The following is a 21,989-nucleotide window of genomic DNA, read 5'->3' as shown; positions in this document are numbered from 1 at the left end:
TCTGACTAGATTTTATTTCTTTTATCACCACAGAAAGAGATTCTATGCTTTTTTCAACCCCAGCTAGTATTCTTATTATCGTGATTCTAAATTCCAGTTCAGACATCTTGTTTGTATCTGTGTTGATTAAGCCCCTGGTGGTAATTTCTTCCTTTTCTTTCTCTTGGAGTGAATTCTTTCATTTGTAATTTTGGAGGAAGAAATTAATAAAATAAAAAATTAGAATTAAAAACTTAAAAACCAAACAAAAATTCAAATAAGGGAAGCAAGATCCTAGATTTGTTCTGGTCTGCTTATTGAAAGAAGCTGGATAGAATAGAGAAAATAAGGGAAGAAAAGAACAAAAAAGTAAACAAATTTAAAACTTTAAAAATTTATATAATAAAATATAAAAAATGAATAAAGAAAATGAAATAGAATAAAAGTTAAAACAAAAAATAAAGTGAAAAAAATAAAAAATAGAAATTAATTGTTCTCTTTCTGTATCCAAGAATGAGGAAAAGAAAGAAAAAAAGAAAGAAAACAATTTAAGGAAAAACGGAAGCAAAGATAACAAACAAATAAATGAACCAGCAAACAGATTGAAACCCAAATGAAGTTATATCCAGTTTCCCCTAGAACTGAAACTATGATTCCTTCTATAGTTCATACACTAAGCAGGTGGAGTGACTTGTGCTGGTCTTGTAGGGGATGTGCTTTGAACGTACGGTTGGGTGTGGCTTGGTGTAATGACTCTGTTCTCCACTAGGTGGTTCTGCTTAGCTTATTGGGGTGGATAAGTGTGGTGCACATGTAAGCATGCATGTGTGCAGGAGAGGTGAAATGGGTTCACTCAGTTCCCTAGTGTCTGGCACAGGAACTTCATGCTCTTACCATGATCAAACACCCCTCCTTTGTCTTAGGCCTCTGTCCACTCCCGCCTCGACCCTGCCAGTGTCCAAGCTGTCCGCCAGCCAGGCAGCACCTCCCTCCAGAGTTTTATCTCATATGGGGTTGTTTCCAAACCCCTCACTTCAAATACCCCCATGGTTTGGGCCCATATGGACTCTCTGGGGGAGGGTCTCACTGAGCAATGGCCAGTTGCCAGCTTGCCCCAGAAAATGTTCATGTGGTGTGCGGTGGCAGAGGTTCAGAGATAGATGATGGCAAATCACAACACACAGCCGGCACCAGGTTCCATTGCACTCTTGTGTCTTCATCCCAATATCAGCAAAAGTGGCTGGTCTCTGGGGTCTGCTGGGACCTTTGCCTGTGCGGAGGCCAAACGGCCTCTACCAAATGCACTCCAAGCAGGTGAACTACTTCTCCCTATGTGCCCCATGGACCCCTCTGAACCCACTGCCTGCTCCTGGGGATTCGCCCTGTTTCCTCACTAGAGCACTGCTGGGCACTGAGCTCTGCAACTTCAGACTCTCTGCTTTACTGTTTTAGAGTCCTGGTGGTATTGAAACCCTCTCCTTTCTTCCTGTCAGTGGTTTTGGGGAACAGATTTCTTGTTCAGTCCCCTGCATGTGTTTTCACTCTTTCTCTCTTTTTCTCTCCACTCCTTTTGGAGGAGTGCTTTTCTTGTACTATCCCATTGTGCCGCCCTCTGCCCCTTTCTTTTTCTTTATCCTCTCTTCATGGGAACATCTCCCTACCATCCATGGCTTTTCTCTCCCCCAGTTCACCTGTCCACACTGTGTACCTGCCAAGTTATATCCCTCAACGTATGCAGGTTGTTGTGTTAATCCTTAGAACAATTTCTAGGAGTTCAGAATGGTTTGGTGCTGATCTGGCTGCGTTTCAGGGATGAGATAAGTTCAAGGTCTCCAGGCTGCTCTGCCATCTTAACCCCTTCCCCTGATCTGGTTCCTTTAAATTTTTTTTTTTGTCTCAGCTGGCACTGAAACTTCATGCAGTAAAGGGCCCTGGAATAAAGTACAAAGGGAAATAGTTTTGCTTCCAGGTGCAGTTGTGCTTGCTTAGTGGGCTCTTGCATTGAGCTTCGCTTTTTCCAGCACCAGACTCCTGAGGCCCTTGAAGCTTCTCTGGTGCTCAGGTATTACAGTACAGGATGGCTGACAGCAGCTTCCTCTAGCTGTCCCTGTTTGTGTTGTGTATTGTTTGTAGTTCTGTATTGAGACACCTCTGTGAATAACCTCCCTGACACCCTTCATGGATGGTTTCTGGCAAGTTCCTTAGGTAGATTTCTATTAAGTGAGCAACTTTTCTCTCTTTCAGTGAGCAAAGGCTGTTTGCTCTCTAACCAATTCTGGATCTCAGCACTGGAGAGGAGAGCTTGGGGAGAACTCTTCCTTGGGTCCTCTGAGCCTCAGGAATAATGGCTGTTCCTTTTATCTGCCATTCCTATGTTTTATTTATTTATTTATTTATTTATTTAAATGTTTTCATTTTCTTTTTGAGAGAGAGAGAGAGAGAGACAGTACAAGCTGGGGAGGGGCAGAGAGAAAGGGAGACACAGAATCGGAAGCAGGCTTAGACCTGGCTCAGGTCATGATCTCAAACAGTCAGATCATGACCTGAGCCAAAGTCAGACGCTTAACCACTGAGCCACCCAGGTGCCCCATTCCTATGTTCTTTTAAGATCTCTTTACATCTTTACAGGTAGACAATCCCTCATAACTCCCATTATAGTTAATAGTTTTTTATATTAAATTTTCCTTGTGTGCCTTCTCTCTCATGATTGGACCCATATTGATGTATTTATTTTGAAGCCCTGTTTTAATTGTTTGTACATTTATAATTGTTATATTTTCTTGAGTCCTCACCTCATTTATGGTAATAAAATTCACAGTAGAAAAATTACAGCAGCCTCAGGCCTCATATCTTCCTATGATATTCTTAAGAATAGGAGGTCTGTGGGGTGCCCGGGTGGCTCAGTTGGTTAAGCGTCTGACTTGAGCTCAGGTCATGATCTCACTGTTTGAGTTCGAGCCCCACATCTGGCTGTGCTGACAGCTAGCTCAGAGCCTAGAGCCTGCTCTGGATTCTGTCTGTGTCTCTCTTTCTCTTCTCCCCCACTCATGCCCTGTCTTTCTGTGTCTCTCAAAAATAAATAAATGTTAAAAAAAAAAAAAAAGAATAGGAGGTCTGTGTTACATAATTTTCATCAAGTTTTAAGATTTATTCTAATGTCAGTTGGGTTGGGAAATATAATATGCTGCTTACTTAACTCATACATGTTGTACTTTGGTTCAAGTGGTACATATGTCACCTTTCTAAAAGCCACATAGGTCTAATGGAAGGGGAAAGGAGAGTAAAGCTGTAGAGATTTCTCATAGGTATCCTTACAGTGAGCCTCCACAGCACCAAGCCTTTAAACTTAAACAGAGAGTGATGGTAGAAATGGTAGACAGCTCCTTTAAATAAAATATAAAATTGAGTCCATAGGAATAAAGTAGACTTCAAACATTTTAACGTTTATTCATTTTTTGAGAGACAGAGAGAGACAGAGCGTGAGTGGGGGAGGGGCATGAAGAGAGGGAGACACAGAGTCTGAAACAAGCTCCAGGCTCTGAACTGACAGCACAGACCCCAACATAGGGCTCATACTCATGGACCGTGAGATCATGACCTGAGTCGAATTGGACGCTTAACCAACAGAGCCACCCAGGCACCGCTAAAGTAGACTTTTTGGAAGCAAAGTAAATGGAGCAAAGAGAAGAACTTGAAGTAATGAATTAAATTGAAACAATTGAAACAACTGTGGACTCTTCCAGAATTTCCACTTACCAGTAGTATTCTACCTTGGGGATTGTGAGTTACATATATCATTTTCCATTGTGTAACATATAAAATTAATGTGTACTTGTTTGTCTAAAATCCAGTATTTGTTACTTAAGATTATGTTATTTAAAAGCAAATTGAGCATGGTCAAAATGCTCAGGGAGATCCATGGACCCCCCATAACTGGAGAGTCTGATAAAAGGCCAGATCCATGAGTAATCTCAGTTAAGATGCATAGAACAATCTTTGGCACACAGTAAACACTTAAAATGTCCCTTGTTTATTATTATTGGTGGTGTGATGTTATCATTACTAGTGTTATCACTAGGGAATTTACCAGTTCCATTTCACACCATATCTGCACCTCTAAGGAAACTCCAGAGGTCCAGAATCACCTATGGTCTAGGGAAATATGATATATAAAATGACAATGGTATTAAAAGTGCCAATGATATATAAAGTGCCAATGGTATTAAAAGCCATAATAAGGCAATTTTATATTCATAGATAAGGCATTCTCTTTAGGGAAACTATTTTAATCCTGGAATTTACCAGAATCAACCTAGTGATGGTTGAAACTACACCCTGGCAACCATTTGTAGGCAAGAAATGACTGAAAAATTTTCTACTTCATAGAATTCTTTATTGAAATGGTGGATTTTCATCCTTTCTCAGTGAAGTTTTACAGATTCTCTTCTACACACACACACACACACACACACACACACACACAGAGTGTACTATTTGGAAAGATCCTCCTACATATATCCATATTGCTTGCTCCCTCACTTCTTTCTAGTAATTGCTGAAATTTATCATCGTAATAAGAGGCCTTTTCTCACCAAAGTATCTAAAATAGCACCTTTTGGTCAATATCTCAATATGTACCTATCCCATTATCTTTAGAGTTATTATATATCCAGGATATTTTGGGTAAAAGAGTATGCTTTTAATAGTTCCACCAAGACAACAGGTATAAAAAGGATATTGCGTGGGTCAAATAGGAATGAGTGGTCCTCCTGTTTTTCTTTCTAGCACTGATATATTTTTTATTTTTTATTTTTTCTTTCAATAGAGTGGCAGTTTCATTAGAGCAGTTTCATTAAATTTTTCCTGTTTTTTACTGCTGTATCTCTACTGCATATGGCAATACCTGGCACATACTAGGTATCCGATAGTTTGGGAGTTAGATAAAATATCATAATGCATTATATAACTGCCTCATTACTATTTTTATGACTGTTGGAACTATCCAACTGAGAGATAACTATTTGTAGTGTTATAATCCTTTGATTAGAAAATGTATCTTATATTTTAAAATTTATGATTAATCGTTTCTCTGGCCTCATTCCTTTCAACACTTGGATACAGAAGAGATAGGATTTTTATTTATATTGTAGTAGATTAGTAGGTGTTCCTATTGCTTTCTCTTGCCTATAGAGAAAAATTGCAGTTTCATTAGAGCTCTTGCTTTCAAGCTTCTGGGAATTAGAGCTTACCTGGTGTCTGGGGTATTTAAAATGCTTTCAGGTGAAGATTTAAAGGCTGAGACTATATCCTTCGAAGTCTGTGAATGGGAGCGTTTCTGCCTCAATCCTCAAGGAGGGCTTGTAAGACTCAGACTTCATATTTTAAAACCATAGTGACAAATACCTTCTCCCAATTCATCTTTATAGTTAGGGCAGGTAAATAGGCATTCAGAGGATATTATTATAGTAATTGTTCTTGCTGGTGCAGAGGCTAACAGCATTCTGGTACTCTTGAGGTATTTACTGTAGCTTTTGATTTGCTATATGTGAGTAGTATTTCTGCAGTATTGCAGTGCTTTTACTATGTAACACACTAAAAGGACATGTGAAAATGAGAATTTTTATAGAGGAATGAGGAAATTTGTCATTATTTAGTTACAAGATAAAGGTCATCTATAAAATGTTCTAGTAGATGTAATTATATTAACTTGCGATTTGGTTTCTAGCAGCATTACGTAGCTTTTCCTTTAATAATTTAAGGTCTTTCTTCCTGAAGTATTTTTGCCAAAATATATTTTTAAGTATAAAACAATAGAAAATTGTTTATAGAAACTAGCAAATAGTTTTTCTCAGTAAATATTAATCTAGGTTCTTATGATAAAATATAAATCAAACAAACCCAAGCAGTTATGTTTCAGGCCATTGCTTTACAGCTGAGGAGTTGCAGTAACAGTGCCACCTGGATGGTTTATTTCATTATTTCACTTTGTGTGGCAGTTATTCATGGAGTTGGTGGTAGATTAGCAGGGTATCTAGTATGTTGACATAAATCTTAGATTTGTTTTCTATTTAAACCTTTTGTTTTTAAACTTTATACTCCTTCTGGGACCAGTTTTACTTCTGAGATCATTGATATCTTCAGCAAACCTATTACTTTGGTAACAGCTGCATTTGTTTTCCTTTCTTTACTGGAAATGGTTCACAGAAATAATAACTGACCATGCTAAATATAAATACCCATGTAATATTTTCATGAATGGATTTTTGAACATTTTTTGCTTACTTGTTTGGCCCATTACAGAATGATTCTGGCTAGTGTGGAGTACTTTTGTTTTACTTAGATCCCTTATGAAAGAGTGTTTCCATCCTTGGCTTTTTTTTTTTTTTTTTTTTTTTAACATAGGCTTCACGCCCAGCATGGAGCCTACCTAGGGACTTGAACTCATGACCCTGAGATTAAGACCTGAGCTGAGATCAAGAGTTGGATGCTTAACCAATTGAGCCACTCAGGCACCCCTTTCCTTGGCTTTACTTTTAACCTTTTACTTTTCTTTATGAAATGATTTTTATTTTTAATTTTATTATTTATTTATTTGAAAAAAAAGTAACTTCTTTTTCTTTCATATTTGCAAATACTGAGTTTGCACTGTCAAAGCAAGGCCAGTTCTTTGAAATGGAAGGGGTAACACATATTATGCACATAAAGCAATTAATTTTATTATTCGCTAGGACTTGCTCTCAGACCACATGTATACATACATACATATACATGCATATATATACTTATGTAAATACATGCATCTATATAAATATTAATGCCCTATCTTTTTAAATTTGTTTTTTACTTATGTTGGAATATTTTAATTGGTTATATAATTATGTTATTTTTTCTTTAATATCAGAATTACATATACTCTACAAAGCTTATTCCAAAAACGGCAGTCCTGGAACATCCGTCTCCTTCATCGTTTCTGACTCCTCAAGGGACTAGTTTTTTACTTTTGTTTTTTATCGTTTTTTTTTTACTCACCTACATATCTCTAACATGCTTATATTGCATTTGAAACATTTTGATTTTTTCAGTTTTAGATATTATCTCTACTTTTCCTTATGGAATATGAGGATTTAAGTACTTCATATATTCTCTGCTTGCCCTGAAAACATATATATGCCAGTTTTCTGTCTTTCTCTCTTCTTAATAGAGTTATAATCACAATTTTGGTTGATATATTATGACCATGTAAAAAGTAGTTTTCGTTGAATCATATGGTAAATATATTATGGTTACGTTTCTTGGCAAGAATTCTGTTTTCGCTTGAATTTAATATCGTCTTTCCTTTGCTTAGTTTTGTAGTTTATTTTAGTTTTGCTTAACTTAACCCAGTTCTCCCTCAGGTGTTTAAATCATTTTCTCAAAGTTTAATGTTATTTCACTTGTCTTTTTTTTTTGCCTAAATACCTAAAATATTTTAGGCCTTAAAGTCTAGTAGCTTTACTAGAATATATCCTGAAGTTGTTTTATTCTTTTTTTCTTCTTTTCAGAGAAAGAGGGCGCAAGTGAGCGAGGGACAGAGAGAGAGATTCCCAGGAGGGGCAGAGAGAGGGAGAAAGAGAGAGAGAAAAGCAGAACTCACCAGGAGCAGGGCTCATGTTTTTACCTGAAGTGGGGCTTGTGTTCACCTGAAGAAGGGGCTCATACTCACCTAAGGTGGGGCTTGAACTCATAAACCATGAGATCATGACCTGAGCTGAAGTCAGATGCTTAATGACTGAGCCAACCAAGTGCTTGATATTCTTAAATACAGTGTGTGCTTTCATATTCATAGTTTCTAATCCATTTTCATTCCTGTGAAGTTTCTGAATTACACTATTTCGTATTTATTTTTTTCCCTTTGCTTTAGTTTTCTTCATTAGCATCTGCTATTATGATCTGTTGGATTTTTTTTTTTTATCTGCTTAGCAATTGTTGTTTTCTCTCATTTAAAAACATTTTTTGGTTTCCTTTTGATTTAAAAATGTCCTTTTAATTTCTTTTAAAATATTTTCTGTTGTTTTGGTTTAATCTTCATTTCTGAAATGATTTTCCCTATTTCTACTTCTTTTCCTGAGTTATACCATATCACTTTTTGTTTTTCTGGATTTGATTTAGTTAGTCCTTCAATACCTTGTATTACTTTAAAAATTTTCAAGTACTAGGTTATAGTTATGGTCTGTTTTTCAAATGTCTTATGTTGGCTGCTTTCATTGTAGGAATTTTTTTCTTTTGTTCACTAATATTTTTTTATATAAGAACCTGGTATACATCTGAGAACCTGGTATACTTACCTTTATCCTTTTCTTTACTCATTCTTTTAAAACAGTTTTCCAATCTTTATTTATTTTTGAGAGAGAGAGAGAGAATGAGGAGAGGAGGGGCATAGAGAGAGAGAGAGAGAGAGAGACAGTCTGAAGCAGGCTCCAGACTCTGAGCTGTCAGCACAGAGCCTAATACAGGGTTCAATCCTGTAAGCAGTGAGATCCTGACCTGAGCTGAATTCCAACACTTAACTGACTGAACCACCCAGGTGCCCCAACTTATTCTTAATTTTTTTTAAGTTTATTTATTTATTTTGAAAGAGAGACAGAGAGAGAGAGAGAGAAGGGCAGAGAGAGAGGGAGAATCCCAAGCAGGCTCCATCTGTCTGCACAGAGCCTGACACTGGGCTCTAATTCACAAACTGAGATCATGACCTGAGCTGAAACCAAGAGTTGGATTCTTAACCAGCTGAGCTACCCAGGAGCCCCTCTTTGCTTATTCTTAGTTTAATTCAGTTTTTTCCTGAATGTTTAGAAGGAAGCATGATTGAAGATAACTTTTTAGCCTCACTGAGCTTCCTTTTATAGTGTTTAGCATACATACATGATGGCTTGCCTTCCGGGATTTTCTGTCTTTGTTCCATTCTACTTTTTTCTGGTTTTTCTTTTTCTATTTTTTAAAAGTCTTGTTTAATTTGTATTCTCTTCTCTATATTTTCTCCTAGTTTCTTGGGCTCTGTTCTGCCTCGGAACCCTCGAGGGTCAGTTTCTATAGTTCTTACAGATGTCCAGACTGCCACCTTTGGAACCTCCCTTAAATCGTTTGAATTTACTTGCTATTAGAATGGGCAGACCTTCTCCCAGTTTCAGCTGCTTTTCTCAAACTGACCTGTGCTTCCTAGTGAGTACTGTTGGCTGTTTTGAAGTTCTCTTGCCAGGTCCTTTTGCTAGCCCCTTCCTTCCTTCCTTCTGCTTCTTCCTGCATAGATGCTGCTACCCATGGGTTTTGTGACTGTGAATCGTTTGTCACCATCTGCTTTATTTTGGGGTCTGTAGGGACATCTTATCACCTTATTTTATTATAGATGTTGTCCATAGGTTTATGGTTTTGCTATTTAATTGGTAATTAATTGTTTTTATAAGGAGATCTGGGGAGACAAACTGCTGTTTCTGCTTTTATTTTCTGTTTTGTTTTTTTGCTTCTGTCTTTTGTATTAGAGGATGTCATCAAATTATTGGCCATCTGTTCATATTTAAGAGCAGAAGACTAATATGCCTTTAGAAATTATGTGCCAAAGGTGCCTGGCACTACTAATTACTAAATCTGTTGGGGGTTCCTCCTGGATAGAGATTGTCAATATGGACTTATTTGTAGGGTGGTTTCTCTGGGCCATCTAATTGAAAAACTTGGGATGTCAGCATCTTTTCATGTATTTTTACTTAGCAAGTTATATTCAGTAGAAAAATCAGTCATATCTTTCTCTTAGAAGCTATAAACGTGGCTACTACTGATTTTAGAGCTTTGTGAAGATGAAGAAGCTGTGGTAAAGTATCAGTATGTAGCCCAGACTCGTAATCTACGTATTTTCCTATAGTACCCCTGCTATCAACCATATCTACTGTTTCCATTCCAAGGCCAGCAGTGACAAAGATGAGGATTACTATACCTCCTTCTTCTCCTTTCCCTCCCTTTCCCTTCCTTCTCCCTCCCTCAGTCCCTCTTCTCCCTGTCCCATCTCCTCCAGAGAGTGAACTTCCAGCCACCTGCCTGGGTATGGGGAAAGGCAGTTTCCTAGCAGTGTAAACTGGAGGAAGGAGCTGGGGTTTGACCGCTTCTTAAATTTTCAACTGCTCTGGCTTTTAGACCCATTGATTTCTGTCATTTCCAGAGGTATCTGGCACTACCAGTTACTATATTTGTTAGGAATTCAAGTATAAAATGGGTTGCTTCTAAGCTTTCCTGTCTATTGGCATAAGATCCTTTCTCCTGTGAATCAGTTACCACTTCTGTTCAAATTGTTTCCTCTCAGGTTTGCCACTGTGTGTGTGTGTGTGTGTGTGTGTGTGTGTGTTTAATCATTTGTCCTTTTAGTGAGGGTTTAGAAGGGAATATAGCTAATGCATATATTTAACCTACCATGTTTAACTCAAGTATTTGTTTATACTCATTGAAATACATCAGTATGAACACCTGTGTAACTAGAACCTAGGTCAAGAAATTGAACATCACTAGAACTTCAGAAAGCCCCTCTTATACCTTCTTCTAATCACTGTTTCCTCTCTGCTCCACAAAAGAATTTCCATTTTAATGTCTAATGTAACTTAGCTTTGCCTATTTTTGAACACTAAATTAATAGAAGCATACTGTGTGAAATATTTTGTGCCTGACTTTTTTTGCTCAGCATTTTGTTGGGGAAATTTATCTTGTGTTGATGTGAGTAACTAATCCATTCATCCTTATTGCTGTGTAGTATTGTGCAACTATAATCCAATTTATTTATTCTCTTCTTTGTGGACATTGATGGGCATTTAGGTCATTTCTAGTTTTTGCTATTATGAATAATGTTGGTGTGAAGATTCCTGATTACATGACTTGATGCTCATGAGCATGCATTCCTATTTGGTATATACATAGAAATGGAATTGCTAAGTCTTAGGGTCAGCATGAGTAGGCAATGCCGAAGAATTCCCAGTTTTGCTTTACCAACATATACTCTGCCGTTGATGAAAGCTCTATTCTCTACATCATTCCCAAGATTTTTTCATTTTGATCATTATGATGGGCAAATAATGCTTTTATTTGGCATTTCCCTGAAGTCAAATGAGGTAGACTAATTCTTCATATGTTTATCAGTCTTTCTGGACATCTTTTTATAATGGGTGTGAAATATTTGTCTTTTGCTCAATTCTGTATCAGGTTGTTACTTTCTTTCCTTTTCTTTAAAAAAATTCTTTTTCAATATTTATTTTTGACAGAGAGAGACAGAGTGCAAACAGGGCAGGGGCGGAGAGAGAGGGAGACACGGAGTCTGAAGCAGGTCCCAGGCTCTGAGCTATCAGCACAGAGCTTGACACGGGGCTTGAACTCACAAACTGCAAGATCATGACCTGAGCTGAAGTCGGGCGCTTAACCAACTGAGCCATCCAGGCGCCCCAGGTTGTTACTTTCTTATTCATTTGTAGGAATTTCTGTATTTTCTGGTTACAAACTCTCTGTCAATTATATGTGTTGCAAATATCTTATCCCATTCTATGGATTGCATTTTTGATCTGTTAGTGGTTCTTGTTCTTTTGGGAAGCGAGTTATTTTTCATATAGTCTAATTTTTTTTTTTTATGTTTTATTTATTTCTAGGAGAGAGAGAGAGAGACAGCATGAGCAGGGGAGGGTCAGAGAGAGAGGGAGTCACAGACTGAAACAGGCTCCAGGTTCTGAGCTGGCAGTCAGCACAGAGCCCGACGCGGGGCTCGAACCCACGAACCGCGAGATCATGACCTAAGCGAAAGCCGGACGCTTAACCGACTAAGCCACCCAGGCGCCCCATATAGTCTAATTTAATAATGTAGTTTGATTTATTAATCTTTTTCTTTATACTTAGTGCTTATTTTGGTCATGTTTAAGAATTCTTTCCCTGCCCCAAGTTATGAAGATACTCTTTTATGTAGTCTAAAAACCTTATTTCTTTACTTTTTACATTTAGATTTATGGTCCACCTGGCTTTCGTTTTTATATATGGTATGAAATCGGGATAAAATTTCATTTTTATTTTATATATATCTGTGTGTGCAATACTATTTGGTGAAAAGACTTTCCTCATTATCATCACTCTGTAAGGTTACTTTGTCATAAGTTAAGTGCCAACATACGTGTGTATTTTTTCCTAGAGTCTCTCTCCTGTTTCATGGTTCTGTTTGTCCGTTCTTGCATAAATACTGTGTTTCTTAATTACTGTAGCTTCAGTTTTGATATCTGGTAGTTTGAGCCCTCCAGATTTATTCCTTTTGAAGATTATCTTAGCTATTTTTTGTGTCAAAAGTGCCTAACGTATAATTTTAACCCTGTGTACTCATCATTGATTAGTCACTTTTGTGTGTATCAGTAATCATCCTTCACCAAGACATAGAGTGTTTATATTGCCCCAAAAGATTTCCTTGTGTCTCTACCAGTCAATACTCCCCTCAAGATAATCACTGTCCTTTTATCAACATTGATTACTTTTGTCTATTCTTGACCTTCATGTAAATTAAATCATAGAGTAAGTAGTCTTTTGAATATGGCTGAAGTCAGAATCATCTGTGCTGTTGTGTCTCATTAAACCATTCTTTTTTATTGCCATTTATTTTAAACCATAGAGTGCATTTATAATTAGCTTTAGTTAATAGTGCTTAACAGTTTCCCAAAAATAACTGTAACCATTCTTGGTTGTTTAAGGGTATTGAACATTTTATGTGAAAAAATTGCAGAAATAATTGGGAGCATGGCATTATGCTATTGTTGTCCAGGTAGATTTTGTTTTTATTTACCTGTTCTAGGTTGCTAGTATACTAGCAATCCTTGATCATGTCAGTCTAATGTCACAGATTAAGGTGATTTGAAGCCAGATTTCATTTCTTGTAAAAGCCAGGTTATTTACAGTTCATCTCTATTTCAGGGGCCTATCTAAAGTGTGGAGAATTTATGAATATCTCTCCTTATGGGTAGGCCCTGCAGTCATATTTTGCTTCTAGGTCTGTGAGACCATAAAAATCTCAGCTAAATTTATCAATCCTTCATTTGTCTTTTCTGAAATTAGCAGATGCCCTTAGAGAGAAAACAACTCTGATGTCTGGTTCATCTTCCTGGCTTTTTCTTCTTCAGGATTCTAAACTGTAACTCTAAACTGCCTTATTTGCTTCTCTGTGTCTTCACGCAGATATTTAAAAATAATTTGACCAGATTTTTAAAATCTTCCTAGTAGGATTTTTGGTCTGCTTGGTATAAATTGTCATTATCAGAAGCAGAAGTCTGTTCCCCATTAATGTTCTTTCTATCCTCATCTTAATCTCTGTGTACTCTCCCATTCCTTTTTCCCTTTATTGTGTCTGTTTATTCTAAGTGTCTATTATTTGGTTGATATTGCATGGTTAATTATCACAGCTTTCTGTAATCCATATTTTCATTTGATATACACATATTCATATTCCTACATGTTTCATTTTATAAATGAACTTAGAATCATGTTTCAGGTCCAAGATAAATCTCTTTACATTTTAATTTTAATTATATTTTGGGGGAATTGGCATTTTTACATTATTCATTCTTCCCATTTAGATACGCAATATATATTGACTTATTTAAACTTATGTTTTCCTTGAGTCTAATGTTAAGGTTGTGGAGGGGTGCATAGAGGTACTTGCCATACATCTCTTATGCTTATATCTGTTATATGTATATATAGATATGTTATATCTAACTGTAACCTTGGGGAATAAGGCTCTTCACCCAATTTTCTTTCTGTGTGTGTGTGTGTGTGTGTGTGTGTGTGTGTGTGTGTGGTTGATATACAGGAAAGTGACCAGAAAATGTTTATCTTGTATCCAGTCATTTTTTTCAATATTTATTTATTTATTTTGAGAAAGAGAGAGAGAGAGAGTGAGGGAAAGGGGCAGAGAGAGAGGGAGAGAATACCAAGTAGGCTGCATGCTCTCAGTGCAGACCTCGACGTGGGGCTCAGTCCCACAAACTGTGAGATCACGGCCTGAGCTGAAACCAAAAGTTGGACGCTCAGCCGACTGAGCCACCCAGGCACCCCTCTTGTATCCAGTCATTTTGTTGAACTTTCATATTGAGTTTAATGTCTTTTTTGGTTTATTTCAAATATATACTTATGACTCATTTAAATATTTTTTAAGAATATTGGTAACTTGCATTGTAATCAGAGCACATGGCTTATAATATTACTGCTTCTTGGAATTTACTGATGCTTTCCCTGGGCATCTAGGATAGGGATCAAATATAAACATGACATCGTTGATTAAAAAGGTATGTTCTCGGGGTGCCCGGTGGCTCTGACTCTTGATTTGGGCTCAAGTCATGATCTCACAGTTCAGGAATTTGAGCCCTCTGTTGGACTTTGCACTGAGAGCACAGAGCCTGCTTCAGATTCTCTCTTCCTCTCACTTTGTACCCCCCCGCCCACTCTGTCTCAAAATAAATAAATAAATGTTTAAAAAATAAATAAAATGTAGGTTTTTGGTAGATAGCCTGTCATTTTCATTTTTTGTGAGCTTCTTATCAAGTTTTGGTATCAAGATTTTACTGGTCTTGTAAAACAAGTCAAGAAGTGTTCTTTCTTTTATGGTTCTCGAAAGAATATGTGCATAAGTGACATCATTTTCTTCCTTAGAAGTTTGAAAGAATTCACCAGTGAAGTCATGTAGTTTAATGTTTTGTTGTTGTTGTTAGTTTTTAAATAACACCTTGTGTATATCTACACGTGTGTATGTGTATACATTTATATACACATATGCATGTGTGTATATATACAAAAACCATTTAGTTTTTTCAATATCTGTACAAATTTTAAGCTTTCTATTGGTAGAAATCTTTTTTTTAATAAATCAGATTATTTTGAAGTAAATGTCAAGATTGGATCCAATATGGTTATCTAAAATAAAGGAATGATACTACATCACACCTAAAAAATATAAATTTCTTATTATCATTGAATATCCACTCAGTTCACATTTCCCTACATTCCCACATTGTACTATAATTGTTTAATTGTTTTTTGTTTCAATTGTGATTCAGATCAGGTCAATACATTCAGTAGCATAAAATTATTCATAATGTCTTGATAGAATTTTAAAATATCTCTGTTATCTGTTTTCTCATTACTGATATTAGTAATTTGTCTTCTCTCTTTTTTCTTGACCAGTGTTACCATGCATTTATCAACTGGTGAATTGAACATTTTATTATTTTAATGCATTTCTTAAAGATTTCTTTCTCTTTTATAGTGTAGTGTAGCCAAACCAGCTGTTTTTTTAGTTTTCATGTGTTATATCTTTGTTCGTGTGTTTGTTCTCTATCTTTCCACATCCTTGTATTTTACATGTGTGTCTTACAAGTGGCATTTGGGAAGAGTTTTCTTTCTTTAAGAATTCAGTCTGTAACTGGTTGATTTAGACATTTCCTTAAAACGAGTGATAGAATTATAGAAACTGAAAACAGTTTAGTGGTTATCAAGGGTGAGGGATGAGTACGGGAGGGAGGTGGGTTGTGGTTACAGAAAGGCAACATAAGACATCATCTGCTGATATACCCCTTCTGTATACAGAAGGGGCTGTGGTGGTGAATACACAAACCTACACATCTGGTAGAAGTGTATAGAACTACACATAGACACATACACTCACATAAAAGTGAGTCCAAGCAAAGCTGGAAAACTCTGAATAAAACCAGTGGATTATAACCGTGTCACAGTGACTATGATATATTTTATTATAGTAGTGCCCCCTTCTCTGGGGTTTTGCTTTCCGTGTTTCAGTTACCTGCAGTACGGTGGCAGATGATTCTCCTCCTGACTTATTGTCAGAAGGTCAGTAGTAGCCTAGCACTACGTAACAATCACTTACCTCACTTCCATCTTCTCACTTTTTCATTTTATCATCTTGCATCATCACAAGAAGAAAGGTGACTACAGTACAATGTGATATTTTGAGAGAGTGAAAAAGACCACATTCACATAAGTTTTATAAATTTTCTATTTTATTATTGTTAATCTCTTACTATGCCTAATTTATAAATTAAACTTTATCATAGGTATATATATATATACCCTTATCATAAGTGTATATATATATATACCATATATATATTTCATATATATGTATGAAAAAACATAGTAAATATAGGGTTCAGTATTGACCATTTCACTGGGATCATGGAACATATGCCCCACAGATAAGGGGATAGTATGGTATATTTTTTTTGCATTTAGGGAAAATGGGTAAAAAGTATATGGAATCTCTCTGTGTTGCTTCTTACTTCATGTGAATCCTCATCTAAGAATAAAAAGTTTAAATTAAAAAAATGTATTTACTGATATATTTTGGTTTAAATCTATCATATTAACTTTTTATTTGTTCTGATTGTTGAATATTAGTTTTCCTTTTTTTCTTCTTTGTTTTTGAATTAACTATTTTTTGCTCTTTCATTTCTACCCCTTTATTAGCTTGGAGGTGCATGTTGTTTGGTATTTTGTTTTTTTTTTTTTGTGGTTTCAATAGAGATTACAGAATGAATGCTTCATTTATCAGAGTCTTATATAAAGGTTTTTTTGTTTTGTTTTGTTTTGTTTTGTTTTGTTTTTACCTTTTCTAGGGCATGGAGAACCTTACAACTACTTGACTTCATTTATATCCCTTCTATATTATATGGGGGTTTTTTGTCATGAATTTTAAATTGGTATGCAACTAAACTACACAAAAATATTACTGTTATTTTAGAGGTGTCACTCATTTCAGTCTACAACCATATTGTATCTTTTTGGTTGTTCTCTATTTCCTTTCATCTTTGAGCATTTTTCTCAGTTTATTGCTTTTTTCTGCAGAAAATTCTTTCACAATTCCTTTCTCAGTGGTCTTTTGGTAATGGTTATCTTGATTTTCATTTTTTGAGAATGTCTGTGTTTTGTTTTTATTTTGGAGAGATGTTTTTACTGAATTTGGGATTCCTAGCCCTTAGAAAGTGTCTGACTTTTGTTCAGGTCATGATCTCACTGTTCATGAGTTTGAGCCCCACATTAGGCTCTGTGTTGTCAGCTTGGAGCCTGGAGCCTGATTCAGATTCTGTGACTCCCTCTCTCTCTGCCCCTCCCTCACCTCAATTTTCTCTCTCTCTCAAAAATAAACATTAAAAAAATAACAATAATAAAATAGTCTCTTGTGTTTTCGGTTCATGAGATCAAGCCCCACATTGGGTTCTGTGGGGATTCTCTCCTTTTTGCCCCTCCCCTACTCATGTTTGCTCTTTCTCTCAAAATAAATTTAAAAAATCTAAATGAAAAGAAGAGTCTCTTCTGGTTTGTTTCCCTTTCTTCTTTTTTTATACCCTTTTCCAAATGTTGTTCATCTGTTTTGTTCTTAAATTCCACATATGAATGAAATTGTATGGTATTGTCTTTTTCTGATTGACTTATATTGCTTAGCATAATAAAATGTTGAAAATGGCAAGATTTCATTCTTTTTGTTGGCTGAGTAATATTCCATTGTGTGTGTGTACATGTATACACACATTGTTGGTGTGTAGGTTTGTATGCAACATCTTTATCCATTCATCATTTGGTGGGCAATTGGGCTTTCTCCATAATTTGGCTATTGTTGATAATGCTACTATAAATGTGGTACATGTATCCCTTTGACTCTGTATCGTTGTATCCTTTGGGTAAATCCTTAGTACTGCAATTGCCGGACCACAGGGTAAGTCTACTTTTAGTTTTCTGAGGGACCTCCATACTGTTCTCCAGAGTGGCTGTACCATTTTGCATTCCCATCAACCGTGCAATAGGGTTCCCCTTTCTCCACATCCTTGCCAACACCTGTTTCTTGTGTTGTTAATTTTAGCTGTTCTGAAAAGTGTAAGGCGGTATCTCATTTTGGTTTTGATTTGTATTTCCTTGATGGTGAGTGATGTAGAGCATCTTTTCATGTGTCTGTTAGCCATCTGGACGTCTTCTTTGGAAAAGTGTTGCAAAAGTGCCTGTTTGTGTCTTCTGCCCATTTCTTCACTGGATTATTTGGTTTTTAAGTGTTGAATTTAATAAGTTCTTTATAGATTTTGGATACCAACCCTTTATCGGATATATCATTTGCATCAGCTGCCTTTTAGTTTTGTTTATCATTTCCCTTTTGCACAGAAGCTTTTTATTTTTATTTTTATTTTATTTTTTATTTTATTTTTTTTAATGTTTTATTTATTTCTAGGAGAGAGAGAGAGACAGCGTGAGCAGGGGAGGGTCACAGAGAGAGGGAGTGACAGACTCTGAAACAGGCTCCAGGCTCTGAGCTGGCAGTCAGCACAGAGCCCGACACGGGGCTTGAACCCACGAACCGCGAGATCATGACCCAAGTGAAAGTCGGACGCTTAACCGACCAAGCCACCCAGGCGCCCCTGCACAGAAGCTTTTTATCTTGATGAGGTTCAAGTAGCTCATTTTGGGTTTTATTTCACATGCCTTCGGAGATATGTCAAGTTAGAAGTTGCTGTGGACAAGGTCAAAGAGGTTGCTGTTTTTTCCTGTAACATTTTGATGGTTTCCTGTCCCACATTTAGGTCTTTCATCCATTTTGATTTTATTTTTGCTTATGGTGTAAGAAAGTGATCTAATTTCTAATTTCTTTTGCATGTTGCTGTTCAGTTTTCCTAACAGCATTTATTGAAGAGACTGTCTTTTTTCCACTAGATATTCTTTCCCGCTTTGTCAAATATTAGTTGGCCATATAATTGTGGGTCAATTTCTGGGTTTTCTATTCTGTTCCATTTATATAGTGTCTATGTTTGTGCTAGTACCATACTGTTCTGATGACAAAAGCTTTGTAATATAGCTTGAAGTCTAGAATCATGATGCCTCCAACTTTGCTTTTCAAAATTTAGGATTGCTTTGACTCTTTGGGGTCTTTTGTGGTTCCATACAAATTTTAGGATTGTTTGTTCTAGCTCTGCAAAAAATGCCTGTGGTGTTTTGATAGGGATTGTATTGAATATGTAGATTGCTTTAGATAGTATACACATTTTAACAGTGTTTGTTCTTCCCATCCATGTGCATGGAATGCTTTTCCGTTTCTTTAGGGCCTTTCAATTTCTTTCATAAGTGCTCTCTAGTTCTCAGAGTACAAATCTTTTACCTGTTTGGTTAGGTTTATTCCTAGGTATTTTATGTTTTTTTGGTCCAGTTGTAAATGGGATTGATTCCTTGATTTCTTTTTTCTGCTGCTTCATTATTGATATATAAAAATGCAACAGATTTCTGCATTGGTTTTATAGCCTTAAACTTTGCTGAATCTATGTATCAGTTCTGGCAATTTATTGGTGGAGTCGCTCAGGTTTCTACATAGAATATCATGTTTTCTGCAGATAATGAAAGCTGTACTTCTTCCTTGCTGATTTGGATGCCTTTATTTCTTTTGTTGTCTAATTACTGAGGCTAAGACTTTTCAGTCCGATGTTAAATAGTATGGTGAGAGTGAACATCCTTGTCTGGTTCCTGCCTGTAGGAATGCTTTCCATATCATTATTTTTGCTCTAATCTTTATTATTTCCCTTCTGCTTCTGGCTAGGGCTTTATTTCCTGTTCTTTTTCTAGCTCCTTTAGATAAAAGGTTAGGTTGTGTATTTTAGACCTTTCTTGCTTCTTGAGATAGGCCTAAATGCAATATACTTCCCTCTTAGGACTGTCTTAGCTGCATCCCAAAGGTTTTGGATTGTCATGTTTTCATTTTCATTTGCGTCCATGTATTTATTTCTTCTTTAATTTCCTGGTTAACCTATTCATTCTTTAATAGGATGTATTAACTGCCATGTATTTGAGGGCTTTCCAAATTTTTTCTCGTGGTTGACTTCAGTTTTCATTTTGTTGTGATATGAGTATATGTATGGTATGATCTCAGTCTTTCTGTACTTGTTGAGGGCTGATTTGCGTCCCAGTATGTGATCTATTCTGGAGAACATTCCATGTACACTAGAAAACAATGTGTATTCTGCCTCTTTAGGATGGAATGTTCCTTTTTTTTTTTTAAGTTTATTTATTTATTTTGAGAGAGAGAGAGAGCAAGCACGAATGGGCAAGGGATAGAGAATGAGAGGGAGAGAGAATCCCAAGCAGGTTCCATGCTCTCAGCACAGAGCCTGATACAGGGCTTGATCTCATGAATTGTGAGATCACGGCCTGAGCTCAAACCAAGAATCAGATTCTTAACTGACTGAGCCACCCACGTGCCCCTAAGATAGAATGTTCTGAATATATCTGTTAAGTCTATCTGGTCCAGTGTGTCATTCAAAGCCATTGTTTCCTTGTTGATTTTCTGCTTAGATGATCTATCCATTGCTGTAAAGGATGTGTTAAAAATCCCCTATTATTATTTTATTACTATCAGTGAGTTTCTTTATATTTGTTATTAATTGATTTATATTTTTGTGTCCTCCCATGTTGGGAGACTAACAATTCACAATTGTTAGATCTTAATGAATAGAACCCTTAATTAGATATAATGCCCTTCTCCAGTCTTTGTTACACTCTTTGTTTTTAAAATCTAGTTTATTTTATATAAGTAGGGCTACACCAGCTTTCTTTTGACATCCTTTTACATCATAGATGCTTCTCCCTCCCCTCACTTTCAATCTGCAGGTGTCTTTAGGTCTAAAATGAGTCTCTTTTAGGCAGTATATATATGGATCTTGTTTTTATCCATTCTGTTACCCTATGTCTTTTGATTTGATCATTTAGTCTTTTTACATTCAGAATGATTATTGAAAGATAATGAATTAGTGCCATTGTATTACCTGTAAAGTTGGTGCTTCTGGTGATGTTTTCTGGTCTTTTCTTGTCTTTGTTGCTTTTGGTCTTTTTTTTTTTTTTCTCCACTCAGAGACACCTTAAAATTTCTTGTTGGGCTTATGTGGAAGTCACAAACCTCTTTAGTTTTTGTTTGTCTGGGAAACTCTTCATCTCTCCTTCTATTCTAAATGAGAGCCTTGTTGGATAAAGAATTTTTGGCTGCATATTTTTCCAGTTCAGCATGTTGAATATATCCTGCCACTCCTTTTTGGCCTCCTAAGTTTCTGTGGACAGACCTGCTGCAAACCTGATCTGTCTTCCCTTGTAGGTTAAGGACTTTTCCCTTGCTCCTTTCAGGATTCTTTCCTTGTCTGTGTATTTTGTGAATTTGCCTATGATATGCCTTGGCAATTGTCGGCTTTTGTTTAATTTAATGGGAGTTCTCTGTGCTTCTTGGTTTTTGATGTCTGTGTCCTTCCTCAGATTAGGGAAATTTTCAGCTATAATTTTTATGAATAAGCCTTCTGATCCATTTTCTCTCTCTTCATATTCTGAGATTACTATGGAATGAATGTTGTTCGATTTTACTAAGTTGCTGAGTTCCCTATACCTTTGTGATCTATTACCTTTCTTTCCCTCTTCTTTTTAGCTTCATTATTTTCCATAATTTTATCTTCTATATTAATCTCCTCTGCTTCATTCATCCTCATTTTTATGGCCTCCATTTGGGTTTGCATCTCGGTTATACCATTTTTGATTTCAGCCTGACTAGATTTTAATTCTTTCTTTTTTTAACTTAAAATTTTTTTTCTATTTTTGAGAGAGACTGAGTACTAGTAGGGGAGGGGCAGAGATGTGAGGGAGACACAGAATCTGAAGCAGGCTCCAGGCTCTGAGCTGTCAGCACAGAGCAACACAGGCTTGAACTCATGAACTGCAAGATCATGACCTGAGCTGAAACTGGACATTTAACTGACTGAGCCACCTAGGCCCCCCAAGATTTTATTTCTTTTATCTCTGCAGAAAAGGATTCTCTTGTGTCTTGTATGCGTTTTTACAAGCCCAGCTAGTATCCTTATAATCATTGTTTTAAATCCTAGTTCGGACATCTTACTTCTATCTGTATTGATTAAATCCCTGGCCGGGAGTTCTACTTCCGGTTCTTTCTTTTGGAGTGAATT

General features: G+C 36.4%; 1 protein-coding gene across 3 annotated transcripts in view; it reads left to right on the top strand.

Moving 5' to 3' along the window:
- The window catches only part of SPATA6 (spermatogenesis associated 6), a 147,465-nt gene that overhangs the window by 31,649 nt on the left and 93,827 nt on the right, over positions 1 to 21,989 (top strand). The window contains exon 1 of one of the 3 annotated variants that reach the window (XM_039224656.1): positions 7,668 to 7,686. The exons of the other annotated variants lie outside the window; for them this stretch is intronic. The gene's annotated coding sequence lies outside the window, so the exon portion shown is untranslated. Of the gene's footprint in view, positions 1 to 7,667; positions 7,687 to 21,989 lie in introns of those variants that run through there. 3 annotated transcript variants of the gene reach the window in all.

The sequence above is a fragment of the Hyaena hyaena genome, unplaced genomic scaffold (assembly GCF_003009895.1).
Source record: "Hyaena hyaena isolate Hyena2069 unplaced genomic scaffold, ASM300989v1 scaffold_1696, whole genome shotgun sequence".
In the NCBI taxonomy this organism is placed as follows: Eukaryota; Metazoa; Chordata; class Mammalia; order Carnivora; family Hyaenidae; genus Hyaena; species Hyaena hyaena.
Note: the sequence above shows the minus strand (reverse complement) of the source record. Positions and strands in the feature narration are given on the sequence as shown.